The sequence below is a fragment of the Ranitomeya imitator genome, chromosome 4 (genome assembly GCF_032444005.1).
Source record: "Ranitomeya imitator isolate aRanImi1 chromosome 4, aRanImi1.pri, whole genome shotgun sequence".
NCBI classification, from domain to species: Eukaryota; Metazoa; Chordata; class Amphibia; order Anura; family Dendrobatidae; genus Ranitomeya; species Ranitomeya imitator.
In genome coordinates, this window is record NC_091285.1 from 89,785,862 (window position 1) to 89,794,046 (window position 8,185).

General features: G+C 41.5%; 1 non-coding gene across 1 annotated transcript; it reads left to right on the forward strand.

Annotated features, from left to right (window-relative positions):
- The first annotated feature begins 2,445 nt into the window (after window positions 1-2,445).
- Window positions 2,446-2,527, forward strand: TRNAF-AAA (transfer RNA phenylalanine (anticodon AAA)). Its single transcript has one exon. It is a non-coding gene; the product is annotated as a tRNA-Phe (tRNA).
- Window positions 2,528-8,185: the final 5,658 nt, after the last annotated feature.

The window sequence follows — 8,185 nt, forward strand, 5'->3', positions numbered from 1 at the left end:
TCGGTGACCCCTCCTCAAGGGGGGGGTACTGTTGTGAATTCTGTGGCCAGGCTCCCTCCTGTGGTCGTGAGTGGTACTTCGGCTGGTTCTGTCTGTGAGCTTCCTTTGGTGGATGAGAGTGGTACTGCAGCTTCTGAGTTTCCTTCCTCAGGTGATGAGGTTAAGTCGTTAGGTGCTGCTCTATTTAACTCATGCTTGACAAAGGTCTTAAGGACCGAAACGTTGCAAGAGGTCGAATAAACAAGTGGTTCTTTTTTCACAACTGCTGTGGTGCTGTCCCTCTTTTTTACATTTGGACTTGGATTTGGATACCGGGATGGATTCCCTGGTAAGGACGTGCACCATATTATCCATAAAGATAGCACATGTTTAGGGTGCGGCTGGACTACTATTCTGTGGAGCGTTCCTGTGGCCTGTCTTCCTGCATAAGCTAAGTTTTGCTTGTGTTATTTTTGTTTGCTATTTTTTCTGTCCAGCTTGCTATATTGGTTTTTCTTGCTTGCTGGAAGCTCTGGGACGCAGAGGGACCACCTCCGTACCGTTAGTCGTGCAGAGGGTCTTTTTGCCCCCTCTGCGTGGTTGTTTGTAGGGTTTTGTGTTGACCGCAAAGCAATCTTTCCTATCTTCGGTCTGTTCAGTAAGTTGGGCGTCACTTTGCTAAATCTATTTCATCTCTGCGTTTGTATTTTCATCTCAACTCACAGTCATTATATGTGGGGGGCTGCCTTTTCCTTTGGGGTATTTCTCTGAGGCAAGCTAGGCTTATTTTTCTCTCTTCAGGGCTAGCAAGTTTCTCAGGCTGTGCTCAAGGCGCATAGGACTGGTCAGGAGCGCTCCACGGCTACCTCTAGTGTGGTTGGATAGGATTAGGGATTGCGGTCAGCAGAGTTCCCACGTCTCAGAGCTCGTCCTATGTTTTTGGTAATTGTCAGGTCACTTTGTGTGCTCTGAACTTCAAGGTCCATTGTGGTTCTGAATTACCTGTTCATAACATGCCCCCGAATCTGTTCTGTTGGACTCGTAGAAGGACTATTGTTTCGTTTATCGGGTGCGGGATTACTGGAAAGCACCTCCAGATCTGTTTATTTACTTGGACTTATTGTGGACTTCTGGTGGACCTGAAGGACATCATGGATATTTGATGTTGTATGCTCCCTGCTTTAATAAATCTCATTGGATCATCCCTCGGCCTGTTGTCCCTTCCTGCTCTGCTGTACACCCCGTCAAAAACTGGTTGGCAGCAGTGGGATCAGAGCAGAAGGAATGGAGGACAAAGGCCCATCAACATTGGGAACCAGCACCGCATAGTACAAGAACAGGACTGCGATGAACCTACAAACAAAGGCCCATGAAGTAGGAGTCCGTTTTAAAGGACTCTCCAAGGAGCAGCTAATTGAGGCTTTGGAAGGAGTTCGCCTGCAAGATGACCCTGAGGAAGGAACCTCACAGCAAATGGAGGAAAGACTGCAGCCGGAGGTAAATACCCAAAAAAGTCAGTGGGTTGTGTGGTACGAGGAGGAGTTGGCATTTCTGGGAGAAGACGACACCATAGACGATAAGAGGGAGGCCATTCACAGAGCTCAGGAGATGGCATTGCTGGAGCAGATCGCTTTGGAAGCAGCTAGAAGCTCCAGACAGACTGTAACCTCAGCACCCACCATGAGGGAACTCCCCAGAGTGTCCCACAAAGACTTTAAGCCCTTTAATGAGGCTGCAGGCGACATTGAGGGCTTCTTCCAGGACTTTGAGCCTCAGTGTTGATTAATGGAAGTCCCGGAAAGGGAGCGAGTTCGACATCTTGTGGGGCTCTTAGAGGGTGGAGCTGCTGAAGCCTATAGAGCTATGGACCCTCGGGGGAACTGTGAATATGCGGCGATTAAACAGACTATTCAAGAACATTATGCTATGTTAAACCTTGTTATCTTTTTCTTATAATTATGCTAACATACAAAATTAGCATATGCTTTAATCCCACTGCTGCCAGTATTATGCGGTCTTGAAATGTTTTTGTATTTATTCTTATGATTTTGCTAACATGCAAATTAACATGTGATTTAATCTTTTGTATTTGTATAATTTTGTGGTTTTCAGTTAAGATAAGGAATCTTAAAAATCATGCTGTTAAAGGTAGCATGGCCGAGTGGTCTAAGGCGCTGGATTTAGGCTCCAGTCTCTTTGGAGGCGTGGGTTCAAATGCCAGTGTATTTTGACTTTGAAACTTTTTAGCTTATATTTATGAATTTGCTAATAGAAAAATTAGCATGTGCTTTATTATTTTGTATTTGTATGAGTGCATGCTTTGCTGTTTTGCAAAAGACAGTAGATAGAATCATTGCTTTTTCCTTTTTGGTTAGAGACCTATCCATTTTCCACCTTGCAGAAGTTAAAATGTAGGAAAATTCACTAAACTTACTCTAAGGAAGCTTTTTTTATGTAGTGTATTAAGGTAGCATGGCCGAGCGGTCTAAGGCGCTGGATTAAAGCTCCAGTCTCTTTTGAGGCGTGGGTTCAAATCACACTGCTGCCAGTAGGTCTTCAGAACCTTTTGATCTAATTCTTATGATTTTGTATTTGCATGAGTGTGTGGATTTCTGTTTAGGAAAAGACAGTTGATAGAATCTTTGGTTTTTCCTAATGTTTAGAGTCTTAACCATTTTACAACAGACCTGTAGGTTCAAATCCCACTGCTGCCAGTAGTAAGAGTTTCTAAAAACCTTTTTATCTTATTCTTATAACTATGCTAACATACAAAATTAGCATATGCTTTAATCCCACTGCTGCCAGTATTATGAGGTCTTAAAATGTTTTTTTACTTATTCTTATGATTTTGCTAAATTGCAAATTAGCATGTGATTTAATTTTCCTTTGCATTTGTATAATTTTGCGGTTTTCAGTTAAGATAAGGAATCTTAAAAATCATGCTGTTAAAGGTAGCATGGCTGAGTGGTCTATGGTGCTGGATTTAGGCTCCAGTCTCTTTGGAGGTGTGGGTTCAAATCCAACTGCTGCCACTGTATTTTGACTTTGGAACTTTGTAGCCTATATTTATGATTTTGCTAATAGAAAAATTAGCATGTGCTTTATCATTTTGTATTTGTATGAGTGCATGCTTTGCTGTTTTGCAAAAGACAGTAGATAGAATCATTGGTTTTGCCTTTTTGCTTAGAGACCTATCCATTTTCCACCTTGCAGAAGTTAAAATGTAGGAAAATACACTAAACTTGCTCTAAGGAAGCTTTTTTAATGTAGCATGTTAAGGTAGCATGGCCGAGCGGTCTAAGGTGCTGGATTAAGGCTCCCGTCTATTCAGAAGGGGGGGTTCAAATCCCACTGCTGCCAGTAGGAACCTTTTGATCTAATTCTTTCGATTTTGTATTTGCATGAGTGTGTGGATTTCTGTTTAGGAAAAGACAGTTGATAGAATCATTGGTTTTTCCTATTGTTTAGAGACTTAACCATTTTACAACAGACCTGTAGGTTTAAATCCCACTGCTGCCAGTAGTAAGAGTTCCTTAAAACCTTGTTATCTTATTCTTATAATTATGCTAACATACAAAATTAGCATATGCCAGTATTATGAGGTCTTGAAATGTTTTTGTACCTATTCTTATGATTTTGCTAACATGCAAATTAGCATGTGATTTAATCTTCTTTTGTATTTGTATAATTTTGAGGTTTTCAGTTAAGATAAGGAATCTTAAAAATCATGCTGTTAAAGATAGCATGGCTGAGTGGTCTAAGGTGCTGGATTTAGGCTCCAGTCTCTTTTGAGGTGTGGGTTCAAATGCCAGTGTATTTTGACTTTGAAACTTTTTAGCTTATATTTATGATTTTGCTAATAGAAAAATTAGCATGTGCTTTATTATTTTGTATTTGTATGAGTGCATGCTTTGCTGTTTTGCAAAAGACAGTAGATAGAATCATTGCTTTTTCCTTTTTGTTTAGAGACCTATCCATTTTCCTCCTTGCAGAAGTTAAAATGTAAGAAAATACACTAAACTTACTCTAAGAAAGCTTTTTTATTGTAGCATATTAAGGTAGCATGGCCGAGCGGTCAAAGGGGCTGGATTAATGCTCCAGTCTCTTCCGAGGCGTGGGTTCAAATCTATCTGCTGCCAGTAGGTCTTAAGAACCTTTTGATCTATTTCTTATGATTTTGTATTTGCATGAGTGTGTGGATTTCTGTTTAGGAAAAGACAGTTGATAGAATCATTGGTTTTTCTTATTGTTTAGAGACTTAACCATTTTACAACAGACCTGTAGGTTTAAATCCCACTGCTGCCAGTAGTAAGAGTTCCTTAAAACCTTTTTATCTTATTCTTATAACTATGCTAACATACAAAATTAGCATATGCTTTAATCCCACTGCTGCCAGTATTATGAGGTCTTGAAATGTTTTTGTACTTATTCTTATGATTTTGCTAACATGCAAATTAGCATGTGATCTAATGTTCTTTTTTTATTTGTATGATTTTTCGGTTTTCAGTTAAGATAAAGACCGTTGATAGAATCATTGGTTTTTCCTAATGTTTAGAGACATGCCCTTTTTCCAACATGCACTAATTTTAAATGTTGTCAAATGTACTTCACTTACTCTAAGGAAGCCTACTTAATCATGCTGAGTATGACTCAGCAGTATGAGTTCTTGAAAATCTTTTGATCTTATTCTTATAATTATGATAACAGACAAAATTTGCGTGTGCTTTCATCCCACTGCTGCCAGTATGATATGTGCTTGAAAATTGTTTTGAACTTCCTCTTATGATTTTACTAACATACAAACTTACATGTGTTTTAATCTTCTTTTGTATTTGCTTAAGTGTTTTCTTTCTGGTTAAGATAAAAACAGTTGATAGAATTATTGTTTTTTCCTAATATTTAGAGACATGTCTGTCATGATATGTACTTTTGCCCTGTCCTGTATTTGAATAATATGCCATTTGATGTATGTAACTGTTCTCTGGTTTCTATTAGCTGTAATTTATGTATTTTCTTGTGCTGGGAGTTCACCTGTAACAATATGTCTCCTTCCCCCAATACTTGCAGCCCTAAGCTATAATGTAATTAAGGTTTGTCAACACCACTAGTGAAGAATAGCCATTCTTTCTCACAGCAGGTGGCTAGTCATATGTACATACTAGATAGACTAAGAGGAGCCAACCTGTTGTGAATTCTGTGGCAGAGCTCCCTCTTGTGGTCACAAGTGGTACTTCGGCTGATTCTCTCTGTGAGCTTCCGTTGGTGGAGGAAAGTGGTACTGCGGCTTCTGAGTTTCCTTCCTCAGGTGATATTGTGAAGTCGTTAGGTGCTACCCTATTTAACTCCACCTAGTGCTTTGATCCTGGCTTCCAGTCAATGTTCTAGTATTGGACCTGTTTCCTCCTGGATCGTTCCTGTGGCCTGCTGCTCTGCATAGCTAAGTTCCTCTTTGCTATTTGTTTGCTGTTTTTTTTCTGTCCAGCTTGTCAATTTGTTTTTTCTGCTTGCTGGAAGCTCTGGGACGCAGAGGGTGTACCTCCGTGCCGTTAGTTCGGTACGGAGGGTCTTTTTGCCCCCTTTGCGTGGTTTTTGTAGGGTTTTGTGTTGACCGCAAAGTTACCTTTCCTATCCTCGCTCTGTTCAGAAAGTTGGGCCTCACTTTGCTAAGTCTATTTCATCTCTACGTTTGTCTTTTCATCTTAACTCACAGTCATTATATGTGGGGGCTGCCTTTTCCTTTGGGGTATTTCTCTGAGGCAAGGTAGGCTTATTTTCTATCTTCAGGCTAGCTGGTTTCTCAGGCCGTGCCAAGTTGCATAGGCAGCGTTAGGCGCAATCCACGGCTGCCTCTAGTGTGGTTTGAGAGGATTAGGGATTGCGGTCAACAGAGTTCCCACGTCTCAGAGCTCGTTCTTGTTTTTTGGGTTATTGCCAGGTCACTGTATGTGCGCTGACCTCTATGTCCATTGTGGTACTGAATTACCTTTCATAACAGTACTGGAAGCCAAAAGTACTAATGATTCTCAATAGAGGGAAAAAAGAAGTTCTGAGACCATTTTTTTTTCTTTGCACTGTGTTTTGCCTTTTTTTCCCCTAGACATTTGGGTAGTTCAGGACACAGGTGTGGACATGGATATTCAGGGTCTGTGCTCTTCATTGGATAATCTCGTTATAAATGTACAAAAGATTCAAGATTTGGTGGTTCAGAAGCCTATGTTAGAACCAAGAATTCCTATTCCTGATTTGTTTTATGGTGATAGAGCGAAGTTTGTGAATTTCAAAAATAATTGCAAACTGTTTCTGGCCTTGAAACCTCGCTCCTCTGGTGATCCGGTTCAACAAGTGAGAATTGTTATTTCTTTTTTGCGTGGCGATCCTCAGGACTGGGCATTTTCCCTTGCGCCAGGGGATCCTGCATTGAGTAATGTTGATGCGTTTTTCCTGGCGCTCGGATTGCTGTACGATGAGCCTAATTCAGAGGATCAGGCAGAGAAGAATTTGCTGGCTCTGTGTCAGGGTCAGGATGAGATAGAGGTATATTGTCAGAAATTTAGAAAGTGGTCTGTACTTACTCAGTGGAATGAAGGTGCGCTCGCAGCTATTTTCAGAAGAGGTCTCTCTGAAGCCCTTAAGGATGTCATGGTGGGATTTCCTATGCCTGCTGGTCTGAATGAGTCTATGTCTTTGGCCATTCAGATCGGTCGATGCTTGTGCGAGCGTAAATCTGTGCACCATTTGGCGGTATTACCTGAGCTTACACCTGAGCCTATGAAGTGCGATAGGACTTGGACCAGAGTTGCACGGCAAGAACATAGACGTCTGAATGGGCTGTGTTTCTACTGTGGTGATTCCACTCATGCTATCTCTGATTGTCCTAAGCGCACTAAGTGGTTCGCTAGGTCTGCCACCATTGGTATGGTACAGTCAAAATTTCTTCTGTCCATTACCTTGATCTGCTCTTTGTCATCGTATTCTGTCATGGCATTTGTGGACTGAGGCGCTGCTCTGAATTTGATGGACTTGGAGTATGCTAGGCGTTGTGGGTTTTTCTTGGAGCCCTTGCAGTGTCCTATTCCATTGAGAGGAATTGATGCTACGCCTTTGGCCAAGAATAAGCCTCAGTACTGGACCCAGCTGACCATGTGCATGGCTCCTGCACATCAGGAGGTTATTCGCTTTCTGGTGTTGCATAATCTGCATGATGTGGTCGTGTTGGGGTTGCCATGGCTACAAGTCCATAATCCAGTATTAGATTGGAAATCCATGTCTGTGTCCAGCTGGGGTTGTCAGGGGGTACATGGTGATGTCCCATTTCTGACTATTTCGTCATCCACCCCTTCTGAGGTTCCTGAGTTCTTGTCTGATTACCGGGATATATTTGATGAGCCCAAGTCCGATACCCGACCTCCGCATAGGGATTGTGATTGTGCTATCGATTTGATTCCTGGTAGTAAATTCCCAAAAGGTCGACTGTTTAATTTATCTGTGCCTGAGCACGCCGCTATGCGGAGTTATGTGAAGGAGTCTTTGGAGAAGGAGCATATTCGCCCGTCATCGTCGCCATTAGGAGCAGGGTTGTTTTTTGTAGCCAAGAAGGATGGTTCACTGAGACCTTGTATAGATTACCGCCTTCTAAATAAGATTACGGTTAAATTTCAGTACCCTTTGCCATTATTATCTGATTTGTTTGCTCGCATTAAGGGGGCTAGTTGGTTCACCAAGATAGATCTTCGTGGTGCGTATAATCTTGTGCGTATTAAGCGAGGCGATGAGTGGAAAACTGCATTTAATATGCCCGAGGGCCATTTTGAGTATCTTGTAATGCCATTCGGACTTCAAGGAAATAGCCAAATACTAGGAGTAACCAGATATGGTACCCCTGTAAGGTCCTCTAATAGAAAGTCTATATATATAAAGCCAGGAGGAACCTGATAAATCTAAAACATAACCTTTATTTGTATTCTTCTAAAAAGATTTCTTATGGACAAACAGTGAAAAGTGCATAAAGTGCTCAAAATAACCAGTGCTCAATAAAAAATGGTTTGATCTCACCACATCAGTCGTTTCTCAGGAGCGTCCTCATGTATGTTTAAGGGCAAGGGAAAAGTACACAATAACTATGCTACCCAGTCGTGCCCCTGTATTGCTCCCGTCCTGACAAGGACAGTCCCCAAGTCAGGCTAAGTTTTTTACCCACCACAAACAG